We start from the raw sequence: 8,488 nt of genomic DNA, 5'->3' as shown, positions 1-8,488 counted from the left end.
AAGGCCATCAATGTATACAGATCAGCAGAGTAGAAATTATAAGTTGAGAATCCATAGATGTTAGAAAGACCTCCTCCATTAACTATTTGAGATTGCTCATCACTTAACATCTATGTGTATCATAACTTCTTCATCTTCAAAGAGTATCTGTCTTACCTAATTGTTATGAGTACCAATGGAGAGAATATATACAAAAGAACTTTGGAAACTCTGAAACACAAAACTAGTGTAAGATATCATCAATTCATTTCCACCTGCATGCCTTTGATCGTACTTCCCATGACTAGAGAGCCCCCCTTCTACTCATCCAAAGTCAACTTACGGTGTTCCTTTGTCATAAAACCTTCACTATGTTAAAGGAATTCTTTAATTTTGTTTTAGATATGTCCCCCTCTATTAGATGACTAGTTTATTAAATGAAGGTGAGATAACTCCCTGTGACACTGACATTGAGCTTAATAAATATCTGCATCATTAAATTTGATTTCCTCAGATTCCTTAGCAATACAATGAAACAATTGCACTAGAAGAAGTTTAAGGTTTCACCCATGTCTATAATTTCATGCTCATTGGTTCCATGAGATCTGAGTAACTAACATTTCATCAGTTACTCAACAAATATTTATTTATACATTGATTCTCTCTTTATATATTTCTTCCAAAGATCAGAAATAGAGGTAGTATAGAGTACTTGACAAAGAGATGGACTTGAAAAATAAAGTTCTGAGTTTGTAACTCTCATTTGTTAGCTATGTGCCCCTGAATAAGTCATTTAACTCTTCCTATTTCCTCATATGTAAAATGAGGATAGCAGTAACTCCTACTTCATGCAGATGTTGTGAGAACCTAATGTGTGTATATAAATGTACCTTTTATATATAGGTACACCACTCTGCAAACCTTAACACATTATATTAATTTTATTGATAATATTATTATTATCATTATTTTTTCTGTGGAAATACCTATTTCCTGTATGAGTGGTCTATTCACCTACTACAAATGGCACCTGTCATGAGATGTAGAGGCCAAAAATTAAAATCCTCCCTTAGACATCAAGCCTCTCTGAGCTTAAAGAATCTGCACCTCAAATGATAGAACCACTGGTGTCTCCATGACCAGTCTGGATTCCAGGTCTTTTCAGCATGGAAGGGACCTTTCAGAGTCCAGGTAGTACCTGCTGATGTAGCTTTTGAAGACCTTTGGTCAACTCCTTGATATGATGAAGCATCAAAATAAAATTTAGTAATAATAATGAATATTAGTCTATCATTAAAAAACAATACTAGGATGAAAAAACCCAAGGCCCTATTTCTAAATGGTTTGCAGGCAAACAGGCATTTGGGGAATAAGATCCTTGTTCCCTCAAGTGTGAATTTGAAAAAAAACAAAATAAAAGTTTATTCTTGAAAAAGGTTCTTCTTTAGATATATAACAGGATAGTTGGGTGAGAATTGAGTTGTCCCTGTTAATGTTCTTTAGTTTTCTTCACACATTCTACTTCAAGTTCATGTAACTGCAAGGCATTTTATAATTTACTTAACCAATAAATAATTTAGAATTTTTTTAAAATGTGGAATCAAGTTTCCCCAAAGGAAAGACATAAAGTGAACATGAAAATGATCAGTGATTTTAGATGTCAGTCGTAACTAAAAAAAAAAAGAAAAAATCCTTGAGATGACTCTCCATTAGCATCTAAAGGGCATTAGGCAGCCTTGAAGAATTATGAAGAAAACCTATTCTAGTCAAACTACTTTTTTTCCCCCATCCATAATCACCAGAGCAGAGGAAGGAGGACAGGTAAAAGATGCAACACATTTGAATTCCTCTAAAATAAAGAATGTTTCATATCTTGCAGCAGTCATTCAAATTGATGTGGATGGCAAGATTGTCACATGTATCAAAAATCAGTGGAAGGATTATAAAAGATGTGTAATGACTATGACAACGTGGTCAGAATGTATGGAGTGACTGCCACTGAGTCCAACAAAATATCTAGTTCTATTTAACTTCTTATAGATTAATCTGGTGTGAAAAGTAACACACTGAACAAACAATATTCTTTAAGTGGGAAGAGTGTGACTTACAGTGAAAGGAAACAAAGGTTTTATTAAAGACTTTCCCTATTGTGTGTTCATGGGAGATCCAAAGTATAGTACAATGAATTAGGAGGAGTAACTTGATTGGTAACCAGACATCTAGATTACAGACTGAGCTTTGCAACTCTTGCTTGGTCATTTCAAAAGTCACTTAAATTCCCTTAGCCTCAGTTTTCTCATCTATAAAATGGACATTATCTAACTACATAATTTCAAAAATCCACTAAATCATAAATAGTCTATAGAACTATGAATCTCTGGATAACTAAATGAAGTCATCTTAAAAAATGATATTTGGAGGCAATAAGGGGACCATGCCAGCCTTTGCAATGAATTTAGCAGCTTAGTGAATTCAATTCAACACATACTGCTACAATAGGAACTGGGGGTAAAAATGACATAAGTGAAATATTCTTTGCTATCAAGGTGCTTAAATTTTAATTGGAGAAGGGATATAGCATACATTAAATATATCCCTAAATATAAATCAATAGAAAGTAAGTTGGGCAAAGCATTGACACCTAGGGGCAAAGGGGTCAGTAAAGCTATTCAGTAGGTAGTTATCTTCAGCTGAGCTTTGGAAAAGAAACAAAGGATTAGGAGAGGCTAAAGGTGGGGAGGGAAAATATGTCAGCTTGGGGACTAGCCTTTGAGTAGGAAATGGAATATCTTAGACGGACAACAGCAAGTAGTCTCAATGAAAGGGAATTTGGTGAAATAAATCTGGAAAGATAGGCTGGATCCAGATTGTGAAAGGCTTAAATGTCAAAGAAACTAATAACAATTTAGCTTTTGGGCTGCAAAATTATCACAGCCAAGCTATTAGCCATCTGGAGATCTACCCTGGTGGATCCTTTAAATTTTGTAGGTCATGATTCCCAGGTCAGTCTTAGATAAACTAACAGAGTAGTGGGGGGACTTCTCCCATCCTCCTTCAGCTTCAACTCCTTTTCTTGACTACTCACTGCCTGGGCATATATCTCTATCAAGCTATTAGATAAAGCATTAAGTTGTTGATCTCAAAAGACTGTTCTCTTTCCTTAGTTACCATCACATCTTGTTTACAGTTTTACCAAGCACTCTTAAAAACTGAGAACCTTTCAAAATCAACGAATTCCGGAAGAAAATGGCACATGAGGAGTCAATGACAAATCTTAGTTTCCTATTCAGCTTCCTAAGCCTAACTGAAGATAATTGTGAATAATTCAAGAATTCCTTTAATTATTACAGGACACTGTCTTAAAGAATCTGGAAGAAGTGAATGTACATTCCTATTAAAAGAAAGAAGCAGTTTGAGTCCTACTAATTAAAATAAAGTGCAATCGCTTCTTCTATGGATCAATGGTGGAACTAGTGGAAAGAAGCATCAATCAATCCTTTATTTATCAAGCACCCACTTATTAAGCAGGCACTATGGTAAGCACTCTGTCAAGTGTTCTTTTTACTGCCAATAGGTTGGGGAAGGGAGAGAATCTTTACGTTTCCTTTCAGACTCTAATTCCAGATATCCCTTATATTGTGGAGAGGATTATCTATATCCTTGTTAAATGAAAAAAAGAACCCTCAAATTAGGTTCAGTAATAAGTTAAACTGATACAGAAATAGTTTGATCATGACCCTTTCTGTGACTTTTTTTTGTACCTCTAGCTTTTCTCCCACTGCTTCTTCCTCTCTTATTTCCATTTCACAAGACCAATTAATTGTTCCAAAGAAATGGATCTAATGAACTCACACAAAGGTGTGATTTTAATTTGCCCTACCTGCCTAGAATATTTACTTCTACCATGAAAATCACTAAGAGGGAGGATAATGCTAAACATGAAGAAATATTTAATTGTGGGAATTTTAAGCATTGTGAATACTAAGGGGAGAGAGAAAGATACCTTAGGATATATGTGTGGAAGAGGATATTAGATTGCTCAAAATCACATTCTGGAGATCACTATCACCTCTATATTCTTAAGGTCAATTCTTCCTAAAGCTTTTTTTTAAATACAACTTTCAAAGGTTCACATTACTAGAACCAATAACAGCATTAGCTAGAATTCCATTATTCTGCTCTCTAAGAATAAAATAAGAAAGAGGATAGTGAGAGAAGTATTATGCATAAGGGGTAATGGTATGGAATGTTTCAATAATAAACATCTACACACTTCAAATTTTAATACAATCTGAAGGAAATGTCTCAAACTTCTATAGCTTCATTATTATTTCCAGGAAGGGTCTAAAGCAAGAAAAAGGGGGAGGGGGAAAGCAATGAGAATAACTGCTATCTTTCAGTGACTTTGGTGTCCATCTATTTTAATATAGATTTAAGAAAATTAAGACTGTTAAGACAGGAAAAAGTGACAATCTCTTCAGCTCTCACTTGTTTTGGCAAGAGAAAAGCCTGAAGGATATATGTAGTTGGGAACAAAGACCCTAGTCACAGAGCTGGTGCCAAGAAGAGGATGATACTTTTTCAGTTACTTATCCACTCTTTACATTGTATATTCTTTACCTGGGAGATAGTTGTGGATGCTGAGACTGTTATATTATATAAATATTTTATTTGTTTACCAATGATATACAAGAGTAGTTTCTACCTATCAGTTTTTGTAAGATTTCGAATTTTACAATTTTTCCCTCACCCTTCTTTTCCTTCCCCCTCCCCCCTTCCAAGGAAGGCAATCTGATATTCTTAACATTGTTTCTGTGCTATACATTGATCAAAATTGAAAAAAAAACATATCCTTGAGGAAGAAATAAAATATTAGAGATAGGAAAATTAAGTAGTACATAAGACAACTTTTTCTTTAAATTGAAGGTAATAATCTTTTATCTTTGTTTAAACTCCACACTTCTTTCTCTGTTACAGATGGCATTTCCCATCACATATACCCTAAAATTGTCCCTGATTATTGTACTGATGGAATGAGCAAGTCCATTAAGGTTAATCATCATCCTGCTATACTGCTCATCTTGCTCAGCATCAATTTGTGCAAGTCTTTCCAGGCTTCTTTGAAATCTCATCCCTCCTGATTTCTAATAAAACACTAGTGTTCCATAACATACATGTACCACAATTTGTTCAGCCATTCCCCAATTGATGGACATCCCCCTTGATTTCCAATTCTTTGACACCACAAAAAGGGCTGCTATGAGGGTACAGACCTGGTAGTGGTATTGATGGATCAAAGGGTATATACATTTTTATTGCCCTTTGGCAAAATTCCAAATTGCTCTCCAAAAAGGTTAGATCAGCTCACAACTCTACTAACAATGCATTAGTGTCACAGATTTCCCACATCCCTTCCAATATTGATGATAGTCCTTTCTGGTCATATTATTCATATTGACCAATCTGAGAAGTGTGAGGTGGTATCTTAGAGAGATAGTTTAATTTACAGGTCTCTAATCAGTAATGATTTAATCAGCAATTTTTCTAATGACTATAGATAACTTTGATTTCCTCATCTGCAAATTGCCTTTGCAAATCCTTTGACCATTTGTCAATTGGGGAATGGCTTGCTTTTTTTTTGTTTTGTTTTATAAATATGACTCAATTCTCTATATATTATAGAAATGAATCATTTGGCAGAAACACTAGTTGCAAAAATTGTTTCCCAATTTACTGCATTTCTTTTGATCTTGGTTACAGTGGTTTTGTTTGTGCAAAAGCTTTTTAATTTGATGTAATCAAAATTACATTAGATGCAATGTTCTCCATCTCTTTCTTAGTCATCAACTTCTCCCCTTTCCATATATCTATCAGGTAAACTATTCCTTATTCTTCTAGTTCGCTTATAATATTATCTTTTATTTCTAAATCCTGCACCCATTTTGATCTTATCTTGGTATAGGGTGTGAGATGTTGGTATAATCCAAGTTTCTACCATAATAACTTTCAATTTTCCCAACAGGTGTTATCAAAGAGAGAGTCCTTATCCCAGAAGCTGGGTTCTTTGGTTTTATCAAAAAGCAGATTACTATACTCATTTGCTACTGTCTCTTTTGCACCTAATCTATTCCACTGATCCACCACTCTTATTTCTTAGCCAATAGCAGATAGTTTTGATGACCGAAGCTTTATGATATAATGGTTAAGCCACTTTCTTTTGTACTTTTTTTCATTAAATCCTTTGATATTCTTGACATTTTGTTTCTCCATATGACTTTAGTTACAATTATTTTCTAGCACATTAAAGAATTTTTTTGGAAGTGTGATTGGTATGGCACTAAATAAGTAGTATAATTTAGGTAGAATTGTCATTTTTATTATATTAGCTTGGCCTATCCATGAGCAGTTGATATTTGCTCAGTTATTTAAATCTTATTTCTCTTTCTAGCTCTTGTTGCTATATCTTGCTAGTAATATATAGAAATGCTGAGGATTTATGTGGGTTTATTTTATATTCTGCAACTTTGCTAAGGTTGCTAATTGCTTCCAGTAGTTTCTGGAAATCAATATGGAACTATGGCCAAAGAGCAATAAAATGGTTCATACCCTTTTATCCAGCAATTCCAATTCTAGGTCTATATCTAGAAGAAATTATAAAAAATAGGAAAAGTCCTACATGTTCTAAAATATTCATAGCAGCTCTTTTTGAGGTAAAAAAAATTGGAATTGAGGGGATGAACATCAGTTGCAGAATAGCTAAACAAATTATGGTACATGAATACTATGGAATATTATTGTTCTATAAGAAACCATAATGGTCAGACTCTAGAGAAGCATGGAATGACTTAAGGGATCTGATACTGAGTGAAGGGAGCAGAAAGAAGAGAACAATGTACACATTAACAACATCATGAGATAAACAATGTTGATTGACTTAACTCCTCTCAGCAGTCCAGAGAGCTAGGACAACTGTATTTGATTGGCTATGGACTACACTATCCTCATCTAAAAAAAAACAAAACACACACACATATCAAAAAAAAAACCCTTCTGAATCTCTTTCCCTTAATCATAATCCCTCATACCAAAAATTACTAATTTGTAAATATGTTTATCAAAATATGTTTATAAAATGCTAACCTGACTGTTCCCCACTGAGAGGAGGGGAGGCTGGAGGGAAATTGTGTAATTTGGAAATATGCATATGTATATGGATGAAAATACATAAATAAATTTAAAAAATTGTTTCCAGTAGTTTTTTAGATGATTTTTTAGGTTCTCTAGGCATACCATCATGCCATCTGCAAAGCAGGAGAGTTTTGTTTCTTCTTTCCCAATTCAATTTCTTCCATTTCTTTTTCTTCTCTTATTGCTAAAAATAAAATTTCTAATACAATAATTTTTACAATATTGAATACCTGCATCCTTGTTTCACCCCTGATCTTATTAGTAATGCTTCTAGCTTATTCCCCATTGCATATAATTCTTGATGATGGTTTTAGATAGATACTGCTTATCATTCTAAGGAACAATCCATTTATTCCCTTGCTCTCTAGTGTTTTGGTAGGAATAGGTGCTGTATTTTGTCAAAGGCTTTTTCAGCATCTTTGAGATAATCATATGATTTCTGTTAGATTTGTTATGATATTGTCAATTATGCTGACAATTTTCCTAATATTGAAACAACCCTGCATTCCTGGAATAAATCCTGCATGGTCGTGGTGTATTATCCTATTGAATACTTGCTGTAATCATTTTTTAACATTATATTTAAAATTTTTGCATCCATATTCATTAGGGAAATTGATCTATAATTTTCTTTCTCTGTTTCAACTCTTCCTGGTTTAAGTATCAGCACCATATGTTGTCATAGAAGCTATTAGGCAGAATTCCATCTTTACCTATTTTCCCAAATAGTTTATATAGAATTGGAACCAATTGTTCCTTAAATGTTTGATAGAATTCACCTGTGAATGCATTTGGCCCTGAAGATTTGTTTCTTAGGGAGTTCATTGATGGCTTGCTGAATTTCTTTTTTTTATATAGGTTTATTTAAATATTTACTATCCTGTTCATTTAACCTGGGAAATTTATATTTTTGCAAATATTCATCCATTTCATTTAGATTACCAAATTTGTTGGCATATAGTTGGGCAAAATAGTTCAGAATTATTACTTTAATTTCTTCCTCCTTGGTGGTGAGTTCACCTTTTTCATTTAATATTACTTAGTTTTCTTCTTTGTTTTTAAACAAATTAACAAAAAGTTTATCATTTTTATTGTTTTTTTTCATAAAACCAAAGCTTGGTTTCTTTTATTAGTTAGTTTTCTTGCTTTCAACTTTATTAAGTTCTTAAGTTTTTAGAATTTCTAGTTTGGTATTTATTTAGGCATTTTTAATTTTTTCTTTCTCCATTTTTTTTAGTTGCTTGCTTAATTCATTGATTTCCTCGTTCTCTATTTTATACACTTAGAAATATAATATATCCTGTAATAACTTATTTGGCTA

The sequence above is a fragment of the Macrotis lagotis genome, chromosome X (genome assembly GCF_037893015.1).
Source record: "Macrotis lagotis isolate mMagLag1 chromosome X, bilby.v1.9.chrom.fasta, whole genome shotgun sequence".
Lineage (NCBI taxonomy): Eukaryota > Metazoa > Chordata > Mammalia > Peramelemorphia > Peramelidae > Macrotis > Macrotis lagotis.
Note: the sequence above shows the minus strand (reverse complement) of the source record.